Here is an 18,511-nt window from a genome sequence, read left to right as displayed (position 1 = left end):
GCTACCGAGTTCCCTGATTTTCAACTCGGTGAAAAGTTTACAGCAGTCCCAACACTGCCGAATTCCCTGATTCTCAACTCGGTGATATATATAATGCCCTATATGAATAAATAAATCATCAATTTGTAATTTCATTGAATAAGATTGACGGAAATGTATTATTCGACAGAAAATCGACATTGATAAGTATGGTCGACAGGAATTCGTTGTTGTTTGAAATGTGTTTTCGTCATGAATTTGACGTCGAATACGTGACTATGTCTGACAGGTGGGGAGGGGGAAGGGGGCATGATTATCATTGACTGGTGGATAACAAGGCGTAGTTTTATTTACTGTATTTGATGGATATTGAATAAACGAAGTTCTGTGTATGGACATCACGCTTTCTGCCAGGACCTGTAAAATCTGGCGACTGATGCGTCGCAATTAGTGTCTCATCGCATTTTGAAAGGTTGCTAAGTCGTATATACGAGGTGTCAGTCTATCTCTCGCGCTTTTCATATTTCAGACTTAAATCTGTACGGCGAATCGACGTACGGCGCATGCGCGTGGACTGCGGATATCCCCACGAGAGCGAAAGAAGTGATGACTTTTTCTGGCATTTTCACTCACAAGTGAAACTAATGATGACCGGGTTAGCGGCAAATCTTCTTAAATAATACACACACGTATCCCTGAGGGACACTGACGCAGACTAGAGCTAAAACACAGTGCATTCATTTGTGTTTTGCTTTATCCGGAAAGTCAACATGCCCTTTCATTTTTTACTGAGATGGTCTAAATTCTCACCAAGATAAACATTGCGCGTATATGTGCCATTGAAACAGTCCCGTACGCCTAAGGATTCAGACTCTACTGAAATCTTCTGCCCATAAATTCATTTTCAATTATCGAACATATGATATTTGTAACCACAATATTTTGTAACCATTAGTACGATGAATAGAGATTAAAAGACTTCTTGTATACGTTTATATTTTTCCAGCCCGGATGTCAAACTCGGCACCGCAACAAGTTATACTGATTGAGAAACCTTAGAACGTTTGGCGCAAGAGAGTCTTAGGATTTTGAAATGGCTTATATTTTTGACATCTAAAAACATTTTTTTTGTTGCTTTGCGAGCGTGATCTGTTTTTTCAGTCTTTGAAGGACCAGATATAAGTTTCTTTTTTTGTCAGAAGTTTTAAATCTATCATTTCTGTCCCTTTTTTTCTATCATTTCTCAAATAACGAAAACAGACAACAAGGTTTCATTTCTCAGAATCTCTGAAGTTCTTATTTATGTTCACATAATGAAAACCAATCGGAGAAGGTTTTATTTTCATCATTTTCGATTTATTTCTTTACTAAAAAGTACAACACAAAAATACAGTCGAATCACTATTACGTACATATATGAAAAAAAAGTTACATAAGTATTTTTTGCTTTTAAAACGTAGCAAAGCGAAATGACTAAAAGCGGCCCCTAGGGGATTTACTATCAACAAAAACACCAAATACCCTGATTGAATAAATTACCCTTCTGGAAAGCGCGCTTTTCATTCTTGGGATTTCGCCGTGTATCAAAGAAAATACTGAGTCGAATCAAATGGTTTATGATTTGATTATCATTTCAATCTATTTCGCGCAGGATCTTATCCATTATTGTCCTCGTATCAATCTACATGAAATTGAGCTTCAGATTCCAGGCGCATTGAAAAAACAATCGTAAGGATTTATTTCATCTGCCGTGATAAATCAGAGATGGCGGTGACTTTATGAGCAGTCCATTCGATTGATGTCTCTTAGCTACGAGGGGTTTCTTGCATTATTAGAATCGCATTTAGAACCTCAAATGAGTCGAGACATTTTAGATACCGTATATATGCACGTATATTTAGTTGTTGGTATATTATGCCTTTTATTCGGAAGCCCATTTCTATTAGATCAAGTTGAAGTGGTAAGTTCAGAGCCGTTTTGAGCCGGGTATTGGTTGATGGAAACGGTAATACCTGGGAGCTGCATTAGCTTGTAACATGAGCCGAGAGAGGAAATAGAAACACCACTGCGGACAGGTCAAACGGAAATAACTCAAAGGACTACCGACAGTTTTCAAAACTACGTGTCCATATCAAGCTCTTCATTATTCGCAGTTATAATATGTAATAAATAATAATAAATGATCAATTTTACAGAAATAAACTCTCAACAGTCGACATGTATAACCTGTTATTGTCGATGGTTTTGGTTCTTGAAACTGATAAACGAAAGGTCAGCAATAGAGATCGTGAGGATGGGGATTCGAGCCCTTTGTTTTGAGAGTAATAGTTACATCTGCGATAACATAATTTTGTAATTTGTTTAATCTTTTGGTAATATTGCAACATTATCTAAATTGCATAAACACGTTAAAAACCATGTGTTTTCTTTTTGGTTGACGGGCGCCAAGGACCGTTTCCATAGTCGTAGCTGAGATTTCAGTCTAACTTGGTTCCATAGCCAAACTAACAACTTAATACCAGTCTTATGATAAAACAAAACTTTTTTGTCTCTACTATGGAAGCTGCCCAGGGGGGTTATCTTTGTAGAAATGAGGATGAATTCGGATAGAGCAAGGTGTCACCCAGTAGGACGTATCTACCAGAACTTTGTCTGCGATGATGATATTAGTTCACGTTATTATCAGTAATTCTGCGATTAATTGCAGAATAATTGCACCAATAAACGATACTTATAGTTTACCCTTTAACCATTGTCCCCTGGTGCTGCTCGGGGATATATCGACCAACAGATGCTCTTATATGGTAATCAAATAATCACGTTTAATATTAGTAGGTTTTATAGGGATCGAGAATTAAAGGCTTGTTTGGTGATAAAAATGCAGCAATCGAGGAGTTTAACCATCAATAATGAGATGAAAATGTATCTCCATGTTCAAATATTGATTGGTGTTATGGTTATTTTCGGATTGTTTCATGTATCTATTTATTCTAGACAATGTGGCCGGCAGTAAGATTCTAGTGTCTCTCTCGGTTTTTGCATCATGGTCATATATTTATATATTTAGATCATTTGATACGGGCTATGGAAATTCCACGGATTTATAACCACTTATTGGAGATATCAGTAAACGCGATCGAGGATAGGTATTAATTACTTCGTGGGTTGCCATTGATAAAACGCTATATCGGTGTTGTGGCGATAGAGAGAATCCCACAATAATGACGAAAAACAAAGTCCGAAAATGTTTCCTAGAGCTAGTGGTTCATTCGACGTTTCGACTATATTTCCGATATTCTCGAAGATGACTAATAGAATAAGTTCTAGGAAACATTTTCGGACTTAGTTTTTCGTCATCATTGTGGGATTCTCTCTATATCATCGTGGGTTAATCTTGATTTTAGCAAAAGTACGAGTTTTCGCTACTACAGCGCAGAGTGACTAGAGTTTTACTACGCTCTCGTAACGATAGCGTTTGATTTCAAATAAAATCAGTTAACCTCCACAGTACTACCTGTTTTCACGTTTTCACAATAACAGCTGGTTAGCAACACGGCTCCTCAACAACTCTTCTCACCGCAGATGAAAAGACAACAGTAAAAACAATTCCGAAGTCCCGAAATAGTGGAATAAGTTTGGTACATGTTGTTTCGACTGATATCGGGTATCGTCTGGTATAAGTAAATTCTTGTTGTTTTCTCGTGCGAAACGTCTGCGAAATAAAAACGCGATTTACGCGCGATCGAACGAACACGAAAGTCACGCTTCGGTGTTCGCGATTGGAAGTAAATTTAATTCGCAAAAGCAGTAATAGTTTTCTTCTTGTCTTATCGATTTGATCGGTCGGTTCGGGAAGTTTCCCGTTTTACGATAAACACCGAAGAAGAACGTGTTACAAAAATTCGTCGATGATTTAGTGCAGTAATGAAGCGAGTGAGAGGATGAGCGGGTTAGAGTGATGGTAGAGTGGGAGAGGGCAGCGGGATCGAAACGATTATCGAACTATCTGATCGCTTGTGAATGAATCTTCCTCGCTCGGTACACGCGTGATCCCTCCAGTTGTACGCGATCGAGTAAATAGAAATGCGTGGTTGAATAGTTTTTGCTAGCAGAATCACTGGTCACATAAGATTGCCACAAGGGCGGGATACAGAGGCCAATTTTGAAGGACTTGTCATACACCAAATTTGGCACTTGAAGCCCTGTACTGAAGGGCTAATTTCGAAGTATCTTTCAAGCGCAAAAAGGGCAGTTTGTTGCTCAAAACTAGCATCGAGATACATCCTTGTTGACAAAATGAAAAAGGGCACCCAAAACATTTTGATGAATTTTACAGTTCCCTTTTCCTGGATCCGTACCTGGACACAGGGCTGTATGAATTTCATTGCGACCTGAAATACGATTGATATTATCCTATATGGAGAAAAATATTGTAATTCATATTATAAACTATCATTTTTACGCATGTTTGTCCCGCGGCAGGGGTGGATTTTAGCAGGCGCAGGTGGCACAGGGCCTATGTTTTAAGAAAACAACATTCCCACAAATTATTGCTGATCATCTTCGTTTCTGGCAAGTTTTTCCTCTTCTCCTTCTCAACGATTTGATTTGGGTCTTGGATCAAAGAATCACTCGTAAGAACCTGTTAGAATTCCTATTAATGAAACCATTGTCAGGATTCTATTCCGAAACGTCGTGTCTTATACAGACGGCCATTGTGCAACGTGCGTTATGATACAGGTATTATCAGTATCAGCGCGGATTCATTAATTATGATAGAGGTTGAAATGTTCCCCCAGGTGAATATTAATCTCATACACACACACACACACTGGGAAAATCTCCTGTTGTTTTATAGCAGTTAATCATGTGTTGAACGCGTTGTAATTCTCCGTACGTTCAACGTTTTAATTAACGCTTTACCGATTGTAGTAAGGAGGCAAAAAACATCGCTGATGCGAAAAATGCTGTTCAGAATTTGATAAAAAGTAAAGAACTTATCCTGTGTTTAACTTGTGAACCCCAAACTTCCAAAAGTGCTAAAATCTGATAAAAATAAATAAATTACATTAGTATAATGACAATTAGAACTGTCTAATTTTATTGTATGATTGTTCTCTAACTACAGTTAGGGTCTACTGCTTTGTCACCATATATGGTCTTTATCCGATGGTCAGATTCAACCAACTTTTGTGTGACCGGCTCCAGTGAACTTGAGCACTGGTTCCAGAACTGGAGAACCACTTCCAGAACGATCCGAGTTCTTGTCGCTCTGAGAACAAGTACGTAAGATACAAAATCTTCGCTGTTAATAAATCTGAACTTGTGACACTCAGGAGTAATATATGTTATGAATAATACATCTTGTTTTTCATGAATACTTCTTCAGTTTGCGTCTGCCCTTTTTCTTCTCGGTGACCTTGATGACCTTAGCTACATACTTCTTAAATCAACTGTTATATACAGGTCTATCTATAGATGTCGATTTACATATCGTAGTGAATTTGCATATCGATTTGTTTGCGCATTAATCGGTTTTGAATTGTCGCTATGCGAGAGGGAAGCGGTCACGTGGCTGACCACCGCGAACCTCATCACAAGAAAACTAGCGTCGTACCATCGAAGCAACGAGCAATTTATAAAACTTAAACTACAATATTTAGGGTGTAATAAACCAGGAGTGAGCTCGTAAAACTGTCTGTGGCTAGGACAACACTGAATAAACGACGGAATAAATGTAAATCTAGCGCTAAATCCGGCGTCTAATAGAGACAAATGCGTATTTGTGAAACATGTTCTATGATGAAACTTCGATCGGAATCTTATCTATAAATCAACCTGGATATCTTAATGATTATCTCTCCTCGCAGAAAACTATATCACCGTCATTTTTAACGAGGAATAACCATTTCTATGTTGTCTAAACAGAGGAATGTATTGCGTCGGCTCCCGACTCCGGACAAACATCGATCGGTTTTGGACTGACGTCTTAACTCAATTCTCAATTCGAACATTAGGTGATTGGTATATTCGGAGACAACATTTGTCAGAAATCTCATGAGGAATTCCCGACACTACATTATTTTCATGACTTAATTCAGAACCCAGTCCCACAGTTGTGAAGTTCGAAATTCACCGATGATTAAATTGTTGATCTTTTTCTCATCTCATGTAAACTGCAGAGATTTCTTTATCAAGAAAATGAATCCTCATTATTATTTATATTATGAATATGTAATTGAGATAATTTGAAATGAGCTTATTGCGAATTCAACAAGTTCGATAAACTGTTGGTACTCGGCCAAGGGTCCTCCCTCTTTCACTGTTACGAGCTGCATTTGAAATTGGAACTAGTTCTTATCGTCGAATTGTGGAACCGGGTCTAGTGTTTGTTTCCGTTCTTTCATTAGCATATGATCACATAGAACGTTCTCTAACGGCATCGAAAAATACATCATTAATAAAACTGCTGGAGATTGCGTTGGGAATAGTTGAATAGCTTCTAGTTTTCATCAGTTAATTCTGATAAAGAATTGACAATTCAACTGCTAACGTCACTGCGAGCTAGCGACGCTGACGGTGATGAGCTAATTCGGTGTGTTATTAGTGTCGTCAAGATACGCCGCAAGTTTTAAAGATTGCGCTCGTAAAATGTCTCATATTTTTGATTGCTCGCCGGAAATCGACGTGAGATGACCAGAGACGTCAGAACCAACGTTGTGATAACCTTCCCGAGGATGTATATGCTTTGACAGGAAACCACTCTGCATCCGGTGTCCTGGTTTCTAGGATGAAATACATTACGATACAATACAATGGAACTTTATTGACTAAAATTTTACAATAAAAACATTCGGGTATGCATCACTGAAATAAACAATAAGTAAAATTTACAGGAATATTTTTTGAGTATACAAACATATGGGTATACGTAGTACAATTTTCAGAATTAAGGTTAAGCTCATTTTGGTTTTGTTTACAAACTAAGGACGATCTATCTGGTCAGTAACAATGTTGCCAGTTCCGCAGTTGTCAGTTTGACCCAAGTGTTCAAACTCATTGAAAATGAACCGATTTTAAATGAGAGAGAGAGTTAGCTAAACTCCCAGTGGAACTGGATCCAGCCTAGTTCCATATTCTTACTGACTTTCTAAGGAAATTGAGATCAAATTGATTTCTAACTCAATCAAAAATCTAACTCAGGACGCAGTTCCATAGAGTTATCAGCATAAAGTTTCGAGCCTGGAGTTAGAATAAAGTTTGAGCCTTTCTGGGTCTTAGATTTCTTTTTCTCTGTCAGACGTTGTCGTTGACAGTAAACTCGGGCACTGGGTTAAACCGTACCATTTGACGGTATATTCATTAACTGAATATGAACGCGAAATCAATGCGCGGTTGATTGATATTGAAAACAAACAGTTTAACCGCGGCTAATGAACCGACGAAACGACACCCGATTTTATACGCAGTGTGTCGTTACACAGATTTGTTCGTTATTTGTCACTGACGCGTCGTGAAACATTACCAGACAATTCGATCCATCATCGATTCAACTGAGCCACCAACACAAACGTATCCAAATAGTTGTCTGTATAGCTTTATTAATTAGGTTATGATTTCGCTGAAAATCATAGTCGTTGACAAAGATATTTAATCAACACAAATATGTAAGTATATCCAAATAACTGTCTGCATTGTTTTATTAATTAAGTTATAATTTTACTCAAAATCTAAGTCATTGACAAAAATACTTCATCGCAGGTTTCCGTGTAATGATTTTTCTAGATTTTCACGCATTTTCTTCTCGTTCTATACAAAGAGTTTATTTGAATCGTTAAACATAGGATCAAATAGATTTTTGGCCCCGGGCTGCTAAACATTCTTCAAACTCAGTAATGTTTGCGCGAAACAAATAGTAACTCTCCCACCGCAGAATCTGCGAGATCACGAGAGTCACAATGAAAAATAACTATTTAAATTCGCATCATTCACAGTTTTGATGGAGAAAATCTATTTGATTGATGGAAAAATTATTTTCTGAGTGTTTGAGAAGGGATCAAACATGAAATTCCCTTTGAATCCGATCCGCCGAGACCAAGCACGCGCTGCAAGACCCGATTTCACTAGTTCACGCGTTAAAATTCTACTCTCAGAATTAAATGAAAACAAATTCACGCTAAACTTAACTTCGAACTTACGAGTCAAACTTAATCAGCAGCGGAACTGGATCCAATATTCTGTATTTTTGTCTTTGTTGAAATGGATTTTTGTCAGTATATGACGAATCGAACAAGTGCAATTCCAACGAAAGTCAATTCTCGATCAAATTCGTCCCTGATCTAATTAGTGTCAATAAAGTTTATGGGTAGAATCGAGGAATTTGTCACGTGGAATATAAAACTTATATGCGACAGAGGTTGAAAGTTCAAGAACAGTTTACTGGTGGTAAGGGATTTGGATAGCAGTACCTGTAGTGCGAGCCTGCGCTAATCGCTTGTGGCGTTTCTGAAACCGTTGCATTTAATTATGCACCAATTACGGAACTTCAGCAATTCAAACGTCACGAATTTGTCTTAATTAACCCAGAATATCGTTCTATCTGGAGCCTTACTCTCCAAACCGACCATTAATTTCAAACCTCTGATCATCAGGTTAGTTCGTACATTTACCCCGAACTCGAACCCGTTACAAAAACGCCATCATTTCTCATTGCAAAATTCTCCCCAAAACTATGAACAAATCCGCATAACTGACTACTGATTGGTCCGCGCATTCAAGCTAATAATTAATCGACTCAAATCTCCTAGGAAAAAAATACATTCTACTCATTATATCATTCTCGTATACAGGACAGCGAAAGAGCGACGCCACCACCTAAACGTGACCTTTGCCGCACATGCCTAAAATGGTTCGTACCAGAACAACCCAAATCCGACGTATTTGGTCTATCTATAGATGCGCATGAGCGGTCTGTGGGAGGTTTGTTTGCCGTCTCGATCTGAAAACGATCTCACAGATTGAGTTCACATAAAATTATCATCACAGTGTTATACGATGTCTACACCTTGGTTGGAAAAAGTAAAAACGAACTGTTTGAGCTTGGTTTAGATACAATCAAATATCCATTCTATCCATGACCTTTATCGGGTTCATTTTCCTAAACACTGTAAGAGGCAGAATCTAAAGACTTCAAGGTCGCAGTAAAAATACGATGGTTGTTACCAGAAAATGCTAACATCGAGTAGGGATTATAATCTTTAGAACTATTTCGATCATCAAAGCGTTTTCAAAATATTGAATATATCAAAGCATCGTTAGTTCCCGGATCTCTGGGGCTTAGTTGTAATTTCGCAATGAGGTTCAACGTGTTCAATAAAGCAGAAGCAGCATTAACGTTTTTTTTGTTGAAGTTTTCTGTTCATTGCGACGATTTGAATCTGTATTAATTAAAATCTTCAAACGAGCCTTTCATATTCGTCAATTTTGAAAATAAATTTTCGTTGAATGAGATTAAAACCTATTACGTACTGATTGAACGATAAAAACTTGATTTATTATTCAGAGTATTGAAATCGAGTGACACAAAATTACGAACAATTTCTCTAGGGACCATTTATGTATTTTTTCACACCTGACGATGGTCTCTGGTGAGAGTTCAAAACGTGGTATCTTTTGAATTTTCTAGAGATCGTCAGGTGTTTTTAAATGTGTGCGGGTCTTAATCTTATCATAAATTCCCACGTCAGACGGCCTATATTCTACCATCAATTTTCAATTAGACTTGAATTACAAAATTGTTAATGGTATTAAACGGATACATTGTGTTTCATGCGATCATGGAGTATTCAGTCTGATTACTCCAAGATGTGATTAAAGTCTTGATTCCGCGAATGTGTCGCGCCAAGTTGCCCCAGACCCGTTAGCAACACGAGGAGCTATCTCGGCCCTCTCCAGTATCACCAGCGCAAACGATTTTTTGAAACTGAGAGCTTCAGTGCAAATAGTCAAACAGTCGAAACGTTAATGAAGTCAACATACGAATAGAAAATCATCTCATTTGTCAAATGCGCATAAATAGGATTCTGATGGTGCACTAATCGTTTTGTCTATTAGCCTTATAATAATACATCTGAAATTACCCGATTAAAAAGCAGTCGTCGTCGACGCGCGCTGGATTTCAGCAGTTCTAGCCGTATAGATAAACAAATAGCAACTGTCAAAGGTATGATGATCGGTGACATGAGGTAGTTTGTTAAAACAGGGCATCATTGCTCTATTACTTCCACGGGGGAAGTTGTCCGTATTCATATATCTGCATCAGTATGTGACTTGCATAGGCGAATATGGCAGAGACAGATTGCCCCAGACGGTAGAAGAACGTCCACTAAATCCATTTACCCCACACAGCCACCTCCCCGGCTCTAATTATATACATATATATTTCAATCATCAATATTGTCAACGTCGCGCGCTCTGACATCGATTTTGTTTTCCTGTTTTGTGTCGGTTTTATGGATCATCAGATGGTTCTAATTTGTTGAGTGACAACGTTTAAAAAGAGTGCACTGACAAACTAGATTCTCTTGGAGATGTGACTTCAGAGCCCAGTTTTATGAATAACGATGATAATGATGTTATTTTCGTAAAGCGTCATTCTCTTTGCAAACTCGTAACGCTGTGCATAATGCAGAGTTGACGGAAGATCATAAGGCCTTTTTTTACTGTTAAAAAGGCCCAAGTACGGATTTTTTCAAGAAAAAAGTGGGAGGGATTATGGTAGAATTTTGGGAGGCGGAAACCGTACTCCAAGTTATTAAAAAAAGGCCTTGGTTTATTTCTTCTACTGGGAAAATGGAAAAGTTTCAGCTTGAAGCGGTTAGGTTTGAGTTGTTGTCGTCACGGAAGACATGAAGTTCCCAGTAGCAGATGAACAAAAAATTCGATTTCGTGGAACTAGCACTTGTAGAAACCATTTCCAGAAGTTTTTGTCGAAGTTGAACAATTCTTCTAGTTCAAATAGATCAAGTTTTAATCCTATATCCCCAGAGTCAATTTAAGCCCGCTGACAATGTGGAATTATAGTTCCATCAAGAGTTCTAACCCAGGCACAGCGGAAATCCCTGGAAACAGGGAAGTGTATACACTCCCCCGCTGGAAGCAAGTGTTTAACTAGTGCAGTCATCAAAACGTAATACAAATTCGATTGCAGATGGATAGGAATAACAACTTCCGCTAATTAAAGAAATTTCAGATGTAAAAAACCAAATGGGAATCAAAATTCAATTATACGCAGACTATCGCTTCTCTTAATTCGTGACGCTATTTACCGATATTAACAGTTCACTTCAGAATATCTAATCTTGGTCGCGTGGTAAGCTACTGGTTTCTGTGTGCCGCAGTCGCAGGTCAAATCGAACCGGTCAAGCTTCGTCAGATGATAAATCATCTCATTAATTCCGATTGATTAAACCAGCTAATTAACCATGACTTACCGACTTACCGAACGAAATCATCACGATATCGGACATTTAAACGACATGCAATATCAGAAAGACGATATGCAATATACGTGCATTTCGTGCTAAGATTTAGCCGTATGATTAGCATGATAACCATTAATGAAACACTCTTTGTTCTGGACTGACAGGCGTACATCTCATTATTTTTGTCACAACATTTGTATTCCCGAAGATGACCTTTAGCATTAAGTCGAAACGTAGAATAAACTTCTAGCTCAAGGAATACAGTATTCCTGAAGATGACCATTAGGATAGTGGAAACGTTGAAATAAAACGAACTCCAAAGAAAACGTGGAATATTTGTATTCTTAGTGTGGGATCTCTTAGTGTATGATTATGTGTGCATAATACGTAGCCGTATGTCGCGCACTAGAAATAATGACGTCATCACATTTACCATGTTTAGCATTAACAACGTCGGCGAATACATGACGCAATATTATGCAGAATTACGCAAACACGGTTCAAACAGACAACAGTCACAATCTGATAAAGTATAGAAATTCGACGAGAACAGTATGTGTGCCCCTTTAAGAGTTTATGTTCAGTAAATCAGTATCGAGATAGACCCAACCCGTCACATCACCATAAGCTGCTCGTATGAATACCCTTGGAATATCATAAAACCAAAGCTACCATTAATCAATGCCATATTAAACCTCGCAAACTCTAAATGCCGCTTCGCTTTCCGATCGACGGAAGATTTAGGATCGGGAATCTACTAGTAAAATCACTACTAATCACGGCAGTTTACATCGCGGCATGTGCATCGTTCAGTGTCATATCGATGGCGTAAGATCAGCCAGTTAATCACCAAACGCACGTATGTTTCTGTCAGGAAAAACTTTTAGGGTAGTCCCTATAAATCCGAAACTGTTTATCAATCGCGCTGAAACAAAGCAAAATGTTATGTTGTTTGTTTTTACTGGCCATGCGTATATTAGTGTCAAATTGGCCTTCGGGCCGTTAACACCAAGTGACATGAGAATTTTGAAAAAATTGTGTTAATTCATAAGCATGGTCTTAAGTCGTTATATTAGCTTAAGAACCAAAATCAGCTTAGACTGGTCTTAAGTCGTTAGATTAGCTTAAGAACCCAAATATGCTTACTGGTCTTGAGGCGTTAGATGAGCTAAAGAACCATTATAAGTTTGAATCAGTCTTAAGTTGTGAGGTCGGTTTTAGAATTCAGGGGCCGGTTGTGTAGACTGGTGTTAACAATTTCAACTGAGTTAGCGCCACTGAAGTTAGATTTAATAACAGTCTATAAAACTGGTCCCGGATAACTCATCTTAAATATCTAAGCCTTGGACCTAGCAGGCCCGTATGCAGCCTATGCAGGGTGCGAATTTAGATGAGGTGGAACCTATTTGATGGTGGCGCTGGTGATTGCGAGCGCTGTCGGTGTGAAGCCTGCGAGGGGTTTGGGGTCCTCTCCCAAGAAAATTTTGAGCGTTTTAGATGCATTTTTAGTCAATGTAAGAGAATATTTCATATAACAAAGTCATTGAAAATTTTCATAGACCGAAAAAGTGGAACTTGGGATCTTGTGGGGAGGTGCGTTCACACCCAACGCATCCCCCCTGGATACGGGCCTGTCTAGCTGGTTCCCGTTAAGTCGCTTGCGCTTGACGTCCAGTTTGATGCACTGTAATCCCGCGTAGGCTACGTACAATGTCTCCAACGTGTTTTGACGGGAACGTGATCGTCTAGACAGCCGTTATCGGAGTCCGTTTATACTGGATGATCAGGAATTTTTAGTGGAATTGTTCTCAGCAAATGACCGGCACTTACGGTAAATGCCGCACGGGAAAACGAAGAAGCAGAAATCGAACGCATACAAAACGAATCGTCTGAAAGCCATGTGTTGAATATCGTACTTGAATCGCGATACTAACGAAGCTAGGACAGGTTTTCCAACGACTTCTATCGATTCTATGTACTTAAGCCATTTATTTGTCGATGCACAACTGAAGAGACTCGTATCTCTCATAATCTATAGTCGATAAACTCGTCCCTGTGAGAAAAAAACATTATATATTCGTCTGAATGTCATCGACGCGAAAACGGAAGGAAAAATTGCCCGAAACATTCGTCGTCCGCGACACAATTTACGGAATCGACATAATTTGGAGAAAAGATAAATGTTTTGTATAGATTTTCGTGTGTCTTGCATTCAGTGTGACTTATAACACACGTGTTTTATGTCTACCCCTGAGGTGAACGAACGGTTCGACTTTATGATCAGTTTTCTATCGCGGACATTTAAAAAGAATGAACGTGTTCGGTAAAATGTGAAAGATATTCAAAAACCAAAGTAAATTCACATTTTAAACGAAGTTCCAGAAGACTGAAAGCTAAGAGTTAAAAATTTAGACGACGAAGTTTTGACTGTTTCTCTTGGCTTCGTCATCTGTGCGTTTCAAAAATAATGACATTATAAGGAAAAGTTTGTCTGTTAAGATATGTGTTATTCCTTTCTTCCCCCTTATCAAAATGCATTGTCACCGCTCCTATTAACACTAACATTGACTTAATTGATTTATGTATTACTTGCCTCCGACGAGAGACGAAAAGTTTTTGCTAACTTTAAAAAGACAAATAGTGTACGAACATGCTATGGGACTAGATAGATTGTAACAAGCCTCAGCGGAGGTGAACACGAACCGGTGTCTCAAAAACTAAATTACAAGAAATATGGTCGACTGTGTTGCTTGTTTATTACCCTAGCGTCATTTTTCCGTTCTTCCGGGATTTGCATCTAGTGACGTGATACAGATAACATCCGCGAATATATAAATGCACGCCACACGTGCAGACGATAAGAGAGTCGCGCAGCGCGAGACAAAATATAAGTAAGATTGATTGCCGTGATTTTAAAACGAGTTCGCCTCGTAAAATCTGAAGTGTAAACTGTTTTTAATTGTTGTATATCCTGTGTTCGAAAAAATTTTGAAAATTAAATCCAAATCCGAATTTTTCTCATCTTTTCTCTTCACAGAATGCCCTAAAATTGATTTCTGTTGAAAATTTGAGGGGTGCATCCCCAAAATAGGGCATATCATATAATGACATATGAAACATAAACTTTTGTAAATCAAAGAACAAGCTTATGAATCTAAATTGTGCAGGTACTATTTTTCATTTTCCCGTGAATTTTCGGGGCATTTGACATTTTTAGGGGGATGTGCACCCCCTGCACCCTCCTTGAATCCGCCCCTGTGGCTCGCTCCGGTCCACTTATGTCAAGGTGAAAATGTTCACCCAATATCTACAAAATAAGGTCGTCGCGTGAGACGGGGAATACTACGGAAGCCCCTAGGTGACATACGAGATAATTTGTTCATAATGTCGACATATCATGTCGAATCTCGACTTATTATGTCGAAATTCGACATAAATGTTCGAAATTTTGAAAAAAATTATCTCGTATGTCACCAACGGACTTCCGTAAAATACGCTCTATTCACTTAGACCTAAAACTAGCAATCACGATGATTGTGCGTAGCTTAGACATATTGAACTGTGGTCAGTGGTTAGAATCTCACCTTTACAAGCGATGATGCGGCGTTTAGTGGATATGGATGGTTTGTTTATTTCAGGCTATAACTCTACACACCTGTTCCGACGATAACCGCATCGCTATCCGCGAACGTGTAAATATTGACAAAGAATTACTGCTGTTGGCCGGTCTACGTTTATCACCGAACGAATCGGTTTTACGGCCCGCAAACAGTAATAGCCACCGCGCTCGCTCTAGTCTTCCGCGTCGCAATTCATCGCGTTATTTATGACACCATTTAATGGAAGTAATACATTTAAGGGTAACCTGTAAACAACAATAAAAAACGATCCTCAACGCTACTCCTGAAATATCGGCCAGCTTTTATCATCATTACCCGTACTGCGATAAGAGACTGAAAATCTATAATCTCAAAAAAAAACTGTCTGAAATGTTTTCCTTGAGCTAGCGGTTAATTCGATGTTTCGACTTTATCCTTACAGTCATCTTCAGGAATACTACTTTGGAGACTATCGTTGAAACGCCCTGTACCCGTGTTGCATAAATCCTCCGGGCGCTAAGGATAAAAACAGTGCAGTTTCCTTGAGCTGATAATTCATTCAACGTTTCGACTTGATCATAAAAGGCTTCTGCATCATAAAAGGAAAACTGGGGTATCCAATGATGTGTACGTATGAAAATCGTATATATTGTAAAGCCTGATATATTTCAAAAATGGACTAACTTTTCTTTTTAATCAACTTGGGCTTCACCAATAATACTAAAAAGTACATTTAAAAATATATAACACAAAAACTCCTGCAATACGATTTCGGTTGTCAGATTTTTTTCAAAAAAGATCTCGAAACAATAACAAAAAGCTTCTCGCAACGAGGCTGTGAATATATTCTGAGAAATTGACCTCATATTTCCTTCGTAAAAGTACATTTCAAGTGAAACCAATTTACACCAGAAATAAAACATCGCCATTTAAAAAGTGACGAGAGAGGCGGAAAAATGGAACTGATTCAATTTGACACGCGTTTGATTAGAGGGAATGATAGATGAACAGGTAGCGGCGGCAGCAGCGGCAGCGGCAGCAACTGCGGCGGCAACAGCGGCATTGACTTGTTACTGTCGAGTCCGGGTGATTGAGCTTCAGTCATCACTCGACTTCAATCTCTGCTACTCGGCAGAACAGATAACGGGGACTAAGTTTTTTTAGTTGCATTTGAAACGAAATTAAATCGGAAATTAAAAAAAAAAATCACAAGCGGATGCGATTATGATCATAACAACGGGACTCTGAATTAGAAAAGAACGCCTGTTCGCTGTTCGGCTCAACTTCGTCAACGCTTCAAGTGAAAAAGACAAATGCCATCTTTCCAAACTATAGGGGTCAGTAGAAACTAATTCGGAAAACACGTCTGTCGTGCAAATGTGAATCTGGTCGGAAAGACTCGGTCGTTTATATCGACGGAGGATTTTTGTAGCTTTTCCCGAAGCTAAAACCTTGGAGTCGCGCGAAGAAGGCTTGAAGGGAGTTCACACCCTCCATGGTTACTGCAGAATAGTTTGTTCAGATGAAAACTTTTTGTTTTCTGCCTCTTGTGACAGCGAAAATGACATCGAAATTCCAAAACGCAGCTTTTTATCATTACAACTCAGACTGACTAATCAAAAGATTTTCAACACAATTTTCAAGGTTATACAAGCCACAGGATCTCTAACTCCAACAGGTAAGGTTAGCATTTTCCTACTTATTAGTTCTACGTACATTTACAAATTATTTTATGGTTTATTTTTTGTCAAACCACATGAGCAGTTGCTTGGAAGTTGGTTATGTTAACTATAAGGATCCAGATTTATTTAAGCTTTAAGTTTTAAGTTTGAAATGTTGTCCTCGTTGAAAACATGAATAACCCAACTCAGCAACTAAACCAAAAATTTGAGATGAACTTTCTCGTGAAACTGGGGCCTGGTAGATGACTGACATATTGAAATTGAAATTGTTAATCTCTTATTTATGAGTGTGTGTTAAAAACCCACTACACCTGTCGGGGGCGAAGCGCAGTGAGCGAGATTTTGAAATCAGTTGTTAGAGAAGTCCGATTCTTGAGTTAAAAATTAGTTTATTTTCCATATTTTATGTCTAGAACTAAATCTCAACAGAGAACTGCAGTGGAACTAGGTCACGGGGACCTTGATAATTGATTGATTATTTAGATTCGGTGCAATTAATTGATTTCGTAAACTGATTAAAATATCGTGGAATGTTCTTAACGCATTATATATACGCGCGGCTCGCTGTGGGTAAGATGAACGAGGATTTTAACGAGTTCTGTAGATGTTGCGGCATGTAGTAGAGCTATTAGAACCTATTAACACTGTCTGGTGATAAAAGTGTGTTAAACTCCGAAATCACAGCGTGATCAATTTGAAAAATCGTAGGACGCGTTTAACGAACGGATCGGAAACGTGCCTGGATTTTTCAAATCTGTTGGCGCTTTCTATACATACATGTATATATACCTGGTTATAAGGACAATGCAGGACCCAGAGTTGATAAACCTTTTTACAGTTGCTAGCAGCCATTTTGTTAGGGTACTTTTGTCGTGTATTGGTGGGTCATTATTTGTTCTCTTTTTTAAAAACTATCTGTGATGCGTGTTTTATCACATTTCATCTGTCCCTGGATGGATTTTGAAAGTTTTAGCAACATTCAAACCGCGCGAGTGAACTCAGGATTCCACAGTGTTTTGAGTTAGAGCTAACTCTGAACTCATCAGGGCCTAGTTCCACAGTTGTGAATAAGACCATCGAACTCAAATCAATTGGTTTGATTTGAATTCTATGGTTAGAGTTAACTCTGAACTCAGGACCCACTGTTCGACAGTTATGCATTGAGTTAACTGTCTAACTGAGTTAATGTTCAATGAGATAACTCAAATCTTAACTCATACAACGGAGCGGAATCAGTTATCTTACGATCGTTTTTTGATACATCACAGTTGACAGTATTTTGACAATCAAATGTACACGTCAGCACGCCCGATGTGTCTAAATATAAATCGTAAACTTTTCGTATTGCCGTCTAATCCCGTATGGTCTAGTGGTTAGGATTTCTGGCTCTCACCCAGGCGCCCCGGGTTCGATTCCCGGTGCGGGAATATAGCTTTTATGAGACGTTCACATAAGCCGTTGCTTTGTCCCTATTTAGATTTACTCAAACAATTTTTATTTTAAGTCACACCGACCCAGATATGACATACTTTTTTCCAAGAATGATCAGAATTTCGATATCTGTCACAAAATGGGATAGACTTTCATCCTAAAGTTTAAAAAATCTTTGAAGTAAAATCGGCCACCAGAAAGACGAGGCATCATTAGACAGTTAATGGAGCGAGCGCCCACTACTGAGCTGCTGAGCCGCTGAGCTAGTGAATCACTGAGCCGCTGATCAGTATCTAAAACCACTCAATTTGAACATTCTGGTTCTAAATAATTTCCT

The 18,511-nt window shown here is 38.6% G+C and overlaps 1 non-coding gene across 1 annotated transcript; it reads left to right on the top strand.

Annotated features, from left to right (window-relative positions):
• The first annotated feature begins 18,098 nt into the window (after positions 1-18,098).
• Trnae-cuc (transfer RNA glutamic acid (anticodon CUC)) lies at positions 18,099-18,170 on the top strand. Its single transcript has one exon. It is a non-coding gene; the product is annotated as a tRNA-Glu (tRNA).
• The last annotated feature ends 341 nt before the right edge of the window (positions 18,171-18,511 follow it).

The sequence above is a fragment of the Tubulanus polymorphus genome, chromosome 2 (genome assembly GCF_964204645.1).
Source record: "Tubulanus polymorphus chromosome 2, tnTubPoly1.2, whole genome shotgun sequence".
In the NCBI taxonomy this organism is placed as follows: domain Eukaryota; kingdom Metazoa; phylum Nemertea; class Palaeonemertea; order Tubulaniformes; family Tubulanidae; genus Tubulanus; species Tubulanus polymorphus.
This window is presented reverse-complemented; position numbering and strand designations above follow the sequence as displayed.